This window comes from Musca domestica, unplaced genomic scaffold (assembly GCF_030504385.1).
Source record: "Musca domestica strain aabys unplaced genomic scaffold, Musca_domestica.polishedcontigs.V.1.1 308, whole genome shotgun sequence".
Lineage (NCBI taxonomy): Eukaryota > Metazoa > Arthropoda > Insecta > Diptera > Muscidae > Musca > Musca domestica.
The window spans coordinates 75,403-84,184 of record NW_026712307.1 but is presented as its reverse complement, the minus strand read 5'-3'; the positions used below and the strand labels follow the sequence as shown (position 1 = coordinate 84,184).

At 33.7% G+C, this 8,782-nt stretch overlaps 1 long non-coding RNA gene across 1 annotated transcript; it reads right to left on the bottom strand.

Annotated features, from left to right (window-relative positions):
• Positions 1-5,233: 5,233 nt before the first annotated feature.
• LOC131803550 (uncharacterized) lies at positions 5,234-6,726 on the bottom strand. The gene is made up of 2 exons (XR_009342644.1): positions 6,089-6,726; positions 5,234-5,368 (listed from the first exon to the last, which is right to left on the bottom strand). It is a non-coding gene; the product is annotated as an uncharacterized LOC131803550 (long non-coding RNA).
• Positions 6,727-8,782: the final 2,056 nt, after the last annotated feature.

Sequence of the window (8,782 nt, the reverse complement as noted above, 5' to 3'; positions counted from 1 at the left end):
TACGAAATTTAAAACAATTCTGGTAAATAATGTCGCTAAAATCATCAAAATACCGAATATCGGGAGGTACCTTATATACGTGATCGACATGGCCCATTTACGAACTTAACCTGTCTACTGGCAAACTACAACGTGTACAAAATTTAAGCCGCCTATCTTAATTCGTTTGAAATAAAGCGTGATTACTACAGACAAACGAACATCTCTAAATCGACTTAGAATTCTACGCTGACCCATATTATATACATATACTTTATAGTGTCTATCATGAGTGTTTCAAGGAGTTACAAATGGAATGAAAAATAGTGGAGGGCATAAAAAGCGAATCTTATTGAAAAACCAGTAAAGAAATGTCAATGTCGGGCGGGCCGACTACATTTCTTGAACTATTTAGATTGGCAAACATAGCCAAAAAGTTGGTACCGAGCATTGGATATTTGAAGAGAGGGCTTATTTGGTGAAAATTAATTTAAATTTTTTAAATTAATCTGTTTATGTCAGTAGTTAAAAAACCTTTTGGCCACTATATACTAAAAGTTTCGAAAGCTATTCAAATGACTGCAAATCCCACTACGAGCTTCTACAAATAATTTTTAATTACAAACATTTAATTGTTTTAATAAATGTTTGTAAAATTCTAGTTTTAAATAAAGATTTCTTTCTCTTATCGGATTTTGTGTTTACTGTGGATAAGATAAAGTTTAGATACGATAAAAGTAAACGTCATTATTTGGCAGTATCACTGTTGTCTGTCTTAAAAACAAAAATATAAAATTAATTTTTTTTCTTTGTTTTTTTTTTTTTTTTTTTTTTTTTTTTTGTAATAAGGACGTCATTAAAATAATTTTGAGAGGACAGTTTTAAGTCCTTAAATATTAAACATCTTCAAATCATCAATACAGAGCTTAGAGTTATTCAAAAGCCCCTAGTATTGATTTCAATCATAAATATAATATGCCTCATACTTTTAACCCCACAGTATCGACAAGAATAGTACTGAGTGACTCGTTCAGTACATATCTAAGAAGCTACATCATCACCTAATACAACATTGGTACCTTGCCGGAATATATGCTCTAGACCTTGCCGAATTCAACAAAAATTACTCCTAAACTGAATACGGCTTCTTGTTTTGAAATCCTCTCGTTTGTGGTATCTGTGAGGTGTTCCGTGTTATTCGGTTCTAAAGCTACACAAATATGCTACCAGTGTTGTTGTTGTAACAGTTATCCATGAGTAGATCGATTTCTGCTAATCTGATTCTAATCAAGTTGAAGGATTCTCCTATCTTCGTGGCAGTAGCCAAAGATCTTCTGGAGTCCGTACGATAGGCAATAAGATCTCGCACATCTTCATCAATTTGTGCCCAATACGAATTGAACGGCTGCACATGGTTTGTCTAGGCAGCCGTCGTTCTTCAGTGGATGGATCGTGAACTTCGATAGCGAAATTCATATTACAGCTTTGAATGACATCTGTGACTGCCCTGAATGATAAGCTTCTTAATCTAGAGGCTCCCACTTATAGCGTTGGACCTGCCTCTCTAGATGTTGTAGGTCCTTCCTGATACAACTGGTTTGGGGAGTTTTATCCACCATATGATATTTTGAATTACTCTCACGATAGCACCCAAGCAGACACTGCAACTAAAGCATATAGTCATGCAGACGTACGGGAAGGACGTTCGCCTCCTCATGTAGATGACCCACTGGTGTAATGAGAAGAACGTGTCGTGTTTTTCCAGGCCACATACAGACCTATCACTTTTTAAAAGGATCTCCTTGTCCGCTCTCCAAATGCTGCCGGCTAGCGCATTGAGGATCTTTTTCCTGCTTTAAATTTTCTCGCAGATAATTGTGGCTTTCGCGGACGACTTAAACATGTGGTAAAGAGTGTGGACTTTGACTTAGTGATTTGCTACCAATGGGGAAATTTAAGGCCCAATCTCTATTTTATGGCATTTGCTCTTTATCCCAATTGAACTTTTCAAGTTTGTTGCTCACAAAACCAATAACATCTAAATGAGTGGACACAGTCAGAACGAACTATTTTGACAGAATTTCACCTATTAAAGGCATATGATATTGTCTATCATTCAATGCTAATTTCCGACTTTGAATATTTTTCTATCGGAAAATATTTTCTAAAGTCATCAATGTCACTGTATACTCCCTGAAAACAAGAAGATAGACCCCAACTAGATACTTCTATCTGAAAGCGGCGTATACCGCAAACAATTTAAGAAATATTCATGTATACAGATGAAATGACCCTTGAAAATATATGTTTTTTTTTTAATCCAGATTTAGAGACAAAAGTTTCCTGAAAATATACCTAAATATACCGATTCCAAATATTAAAAAATGTACATGTCATTTGTAAAGGTCAAATTCTTTTAATAAATCGATGTTATTTCAAGGCTAGTTGATGCTTGAAAAATTATTCGTAAGGTTAAAAGAATTATGGTTGGAGGTCAGAAAGCCCGTCAGAGAAAGTATACTTATTAGATTGGTTTGAAAGAAATATTAAAAACAATCATTATTTGACGTTCCTGTTTTCCAATCTTTCTGTTATCTGTTTTTCCTTTACAATTGCTCTCTCAAGTCAATGGATATACACAATATTTTAGCAATTTGTGAATTTATGTATTGCTTCGCCTTTAAATAATTTGTATATATTAATTTCTATCATCTCATATAGTTCCTCAATATTTGACTACTTATGTAGGCAAACCCTTTTTGGGCCAATATTTTAATGTCCTGATTGTTTAAAAATGTAGATCCTTTGTAAGAAAGTTACAGAAGCAGTAAATCTACAAATCACAACTTTATCCGAGACATAATGTTGTCTAATTGGGATTTTCAAACAGAAAAAATCGAAAATTTATTTCATACTATAGGACTGTTAATATTATTTAAAAATTAAAATTTGTGGGGCAAAAAGGGGACCGATATGTTCCATTTTCTTTAAGATGTCAAAATGTCAAAGAAATGTGGACATTGGTTTACAACTTTAAGGATGTCATTGTTATTTAAAGCTTTTGCCATTTGTGAGGAGGTTCAGAAAGGAATGGACCAATATTGTCCATTTTGACGCCTGGACTATGATACTTCCAATATTTTGACGGTTAAGGTTTGAATTATATCTGTTACTGCCTTCGCTTAATTTGAGATTTGCATTTTTTGCAAAACATTGGACTATAGTAGGCGAGGTACCATCTCCGAACTTGATCTAATGGTCTATTTCTCTAAGAGAAAGACTTTGTTCGCTTCCATTTACATTTTGGGTTTTCATTGCTTTTGTCTTCTATCTATTCGAATGGTGATTAGAATAGACAATTCTAAAGAAATCATTAGCACCCAGGCGTATAGAAGGCCATATTGTGATTTGAAATTCCAAGAAAGTCAAATCAGTGCAAAAACTGCTAAGTTTTGGTCCGCAAGAATCTACAAGTTTTCCAATTTATTTCGATATCATAAAGAAAAAACCGGTTATCGTAGGTAAAACTTTTCTACCCTTGCAGTTCTGGAACAGAGCATTTATTCTCAAATTGCTGCCAAAAGTAGTCCTTTTGGCCGACATTGGTTAGCACTTTCCATACAAATGGGTTTCAGTAAAACATATTTACTCGAAATCGGTGTAAAATTCAGTTACTTGCTTTCGTGTTGTCGAATGGGACTAAAACAATTTTTCACAACAATTCCAGGAAATTTTGCAATCTGTAGTCAAAATTATTGCTCTGTTCCAGAACCTGCAAGAATCTACAAGTTTTGCCGAACTTTTAATACCCTCCATCATTGGATAAAGAAAATAATTTTTTATAAAAGTATCTGAGTTCAAACGGGTTCCACTTTGAACTGCAATAAGACCATTTGGATATTGCTGTTAAACTTTTCAAAAAACCATAAAGTGGGTGAGGCCGTTATATGGGAGGCATTTAGGCATTTTTATACTACAAGAATTGTCATCTACCAAATCTTCTTAAATACCACATTTGAAACAATTTAATGGGTAAATGTGACTAGGATTATCCAAATACCGAATATCGGTGGGTATCGTAATATGTGCGCTATAGGAAAACGTGGACCTAAATATTCAATGTTCTGCCGCCAGAGCTATAACCCATTATGACCTACAAATTTTTAGACAAATATCGGGAGGTATGGTTATATGGGGGCAATACAAACACAGGGACCTATACATACATTGTTTCGCAACTGGAGCTAGAACCCATTATGACCTACAAATATCAATTTTTAGACAAATTCGTGAAAAAATGTGGCAAAAATCATTAAAATACCGAATATTGGGAGGTACCGTTATATGGCGGCTATACCAAAACGAGGGCCGATATATCTCCTTTTTAATACCAACCATCCCAGACACAATACAAATTGTTCTGCCAAATTTTTAAGCTCTGCGTCAAATAATGTGGGCTGTATCGAAATTTTAACAGACAGACAGACGTACATCGGTGAATACTTAGAATTGTATGCTGATCATGTACTTTATGGGGTCTACGACGAATATTTAGAGATGTTACAAACGGAATGACAGTGTTAATATACCCTCCTTTTCAAGGCGGAGGGTACAAAAATCGCTTCTCGTAGTAAAAACTTTTTCTCCTACATTCTTGCAGTTCTGGAATAGACCATAGAATTTTTGATGCACATTTTACACAAATTAATATACTTGCCATTTTTTCATTCAAATTCGGCTATAAGTTTCTCAAACGTAATACGATGTTCCAAATTTGGACCAACTCGATACTCCCTTTAATACGAGCGTTATCATGTGTCCCAAACAGACAGACTGATTTGATATGTAACCTCCAAAACCATAAATAAAGCTGTGGGTATAATTTTTTTGTTATGCGATGACTGTGATATAAACTTTCAAATCATACTCATATTATAGAAACAGAATCTGTAGAACCCCGTCCTATCATTAATACAACCAGGAAAAAATTTACTACAAAAATTTTTTGTCTTTGTGATCAGTTGAACAAGGATTATCTATGATGAACTTTTCAGGTCGATCTAAGAGGTTGCCCTAAATGAAACATAAGCCCTCATATCTATTAGGACCTTGGCTTTAGACATTCAAAGGGCGTTTTTACACAGAAATTTAATGTTATTTAATTAAAAGTTTCAAAAAATTCCATTACCTTATTTTTATGATCCACAATTGAATTTGTATAAAAGTAGCAGTTTTAGTTTAAATTCCACGCAGGTTTTTTTTTCACATAAATGGTTTAATTTGACACTAAATAAATCACATAAATCAGTTTTAATTTTCTAGAATTTTTTCACAATCATTTAATAATTTGTTTGGCAACACAATTTTCAAAATTAATTTGCAACGAGCACTAGATTTCATAAAAAAAGAAAACAAAAAATTATTGAAAACAATAAAAAATTATTTAATTTTAACAAACACGGTAACCCTTGATACTGATTTTCGCAAATAAATATAAGAATTGATGAAGAGCGCCAAACAAACACAATTGGCTTTATGTTTTAATAGTTGTTGTTGAAGAGCGACGACAGCGCTGCGTCTGTTATGCGGCTATTGTTGTTGTATTTTGATTATTATTGGGGCTGCTGCTGCTGACGGACCACTTGAAGTGGTTGTTGTTGTATGTGTTGTTTTTTCTCCGATGAGAAAGAAAATAGAAAACAAAAAATTATACCGGGTAGCAGGCTCATACGTTGTTATTGCTATTTTCTTAATTCTTTTATTTTATTCTTCCCTTTTTTCCGTATGCCTTCCTACTTTGCACAAAGTAGAAAAAATGAGCCAGACAACAAAACGAAATAACTTTGGCAAGGCTAATTGGCGAGATGACAGTTGTCAGACAGAGGACAGTTTGAATAGTTGTGCTTCCTCTTTGTTGTCTGTTGTACAATCAACCAATCAAACAAACACGACGACAGGTGCACACGGCAATGGCGATATACTGCAAAATGCCGAAAAAACTATTGAAAGCACACTTTAGTCACTTCAACAAATCACATAATTTTATATTTTTTTCTTCAATTATTTCGTTAATTTTAAATAATTAAGGAAATTCTTTGATTTTCTTTACACTTAAATACAAAACATCCGTCTATCATCCACGAGAACACTGAAATGACGGCCAAGTTTAGTCAAACACAAACGACGATGTTAAAACTTCATTTGCAACACTCGCACACACACTCTTGTACACATATAATTGGCGCTCTTGCTCTCTCTGTTTTTGGCACAAAACAACACACGAGAACTCATTGAGAGATAAACACTTTTTGGGAGGAAAAACAAAACACACTGTGCAAATGGAAAAGGTTTCTTTGATTCTTTGCTCTCATTTCTCTATCTCATGCAAAAATTTTCTTTTTTGTTTCTTTTGTTAAATCCAAAAGCAAACATTTTTTGTTGTTATTCTTTCACTTTTTGATAGCGTTTTACCAATCGTTTTTTTCAGCGGCTTTATTAGTAGCTTCACGTTGCCCAATTTCTCTTATTTGATTAGAAAAATCTAATTGGAATATTTGCTTTTAATTTTATTTTGTTGTATTCTTTAGATTTTTGTCTGGCTACACTGCAGTGTTATTTGCAAAGTTATTGCTGAGTTGGGACTTTTGACTTGGAGATTAGCATGGACATTTTTCCGTACGCGAACCGACCGTTGAACGCCGCACACACAACACAAATAAAACTGTTTAATTCTCCACTCCAACTAAACAACAACACCACAACTCAAAGATAAATAATGGGTAACAAATACTTGGGCACTGCCAGATGAAAATATTGAAAAACTAAGGGGGAATCTTGAAATATAACGTACGGTATGATGGCAAGATGTGTGTGACATTGCCAGAGTGAAAAATGAAATACATTAATCTGTTTACATGGAAACGTGGTTTGGAGTCAGCTATGGTAGAAAAATACAGGTAGATGCATCGACGCATCTGCTGAGACAATCAACTGTCAAACCGACTTTGAAATTAAAAATGTTGAAAGAAAAATTGTTGATATTTGTAAAAAAAGTGCATATAATAACAACCTCCAATTTGTGTCGTATAAGAAAACTTATATAAATCTACTTATTGTATACAAAACATTTCAACAATTTTGTCATATCAGTGTTCCCAAGCGTTGATGCATCTACCTATATTCTTCTAACATGGAGTCAGCATAGAAATCTTACATAAGTGCCTTGTTTCTATATTTTTATTATACGCTACACCTTGCAAAGTAGGGTACATTCGTCGTAGACCCCATAAAGTATGCATATTAATAATCAGCATAAAATTCTAAGTCGACTTAACGATGCTCGTCTATCTGCTTGTCTGTTGAAATTACGATACACCCCACATTATTTGGCGTAGAGTTTCAAAATTTGGTACAAAAATTTATTTTGTTCCTAAGATGGTTGGTATTAAATATGAGATATATCCGCCTACGATTTATTATAGCCCCCATATAATCGGAACTCCCGATATTCGGTATTTTTATGGTTTTAGTCACATTTGTTACGGATTTGTCCAAAAATTGGCACTTGTAGTCCGTAATGGTTTCTGTCTTTGGCGGCGGAACATTGTATATATACGTCCACGTTTTTGTATAGCCTCCATATAACGGTGTATCCCAATATTCGGTTTTTTGATGATTTTTGTCGAATTTTTCCACGGAATGGGTAGCTACAGTACCTATATCCTCGTTTTCCTATTGCGTACATATAAGGGTCTGCCTGTTTGGCGTGTAAAGTCAGAATTACTATCAAAACAATAAAAAAACCGAATAACTTGTTGCATTGATTTTGATCAAATAATTGAAAACCGCGAAAACTGAATGAAAGGTCAACATTTCTTTTCAAAATCATGTTCTTTATATCTCTAAAGGTTTATTTCGCTAAAAAAACTACAACTTAATTATTTATTACTGGTTTTTATCCGGCAGTTTTGGCCAGATTATTTTTAGAATGAAAATAAGATTTTATTTCATTTTTTGCACGACGTTTCGTTGGTTTTTTTTCAACATTATCAAGAGCTTATTTATTTGTAATTTTTAATTATTTGTCATTATTATCTATTACTATGCATTAAAAACTGGACTCCACGGACACGCATCTGCCTGTATTCTTGTACAACAACCACATGCAAATTTGTTTTTGTACGTAATACAGAGTTATGTGTCCAAAAATGTAAACAAAATAATTAATTTTCAATAAATTATTTTAATTTCAAAAATATAAATCTTTGGAATTTGGATTATTAAATTGAAAATGCAGAAGAATGATTCTTAAAATATTTAATTTTAAGGCTTTCACATCATTCCCCTGAATGTATAGTTGTTAGCTGTTGGTTCTAATCTCTCAACTCTTGAAGCAATCGCGAGAAAATCGTGGAAAATGCAACATCCCTTTAAAGTTGAAACCAAACAGCATGGGAAACATGAAATATACGAATATGTTATCTAACGTGGTGGCGCTGTTCCTCAACCGCAGAAATGGTTTCCGAACCATCGCCTTTAGCGTTTTATTAAGTACAACGGCAATTGTTTCTATTATTAGGCAAAAAATATGTTCACATTGCCCTGCAGTGAAATTTTATAGCAAAAAAGGGTATACCCATTGTATATCAAGAAATGGAATTAAATCGCAAAACGTCATATCGAGTTTGACACTGGTATTACTATAGAGCTAAATCAGCTTGGACTTGCAGTTACCTGTAATAATTACAACATGTTAGACAACAGAAGTTTTGTTATTGTATATTCGAAAACACAGTTGCCATTG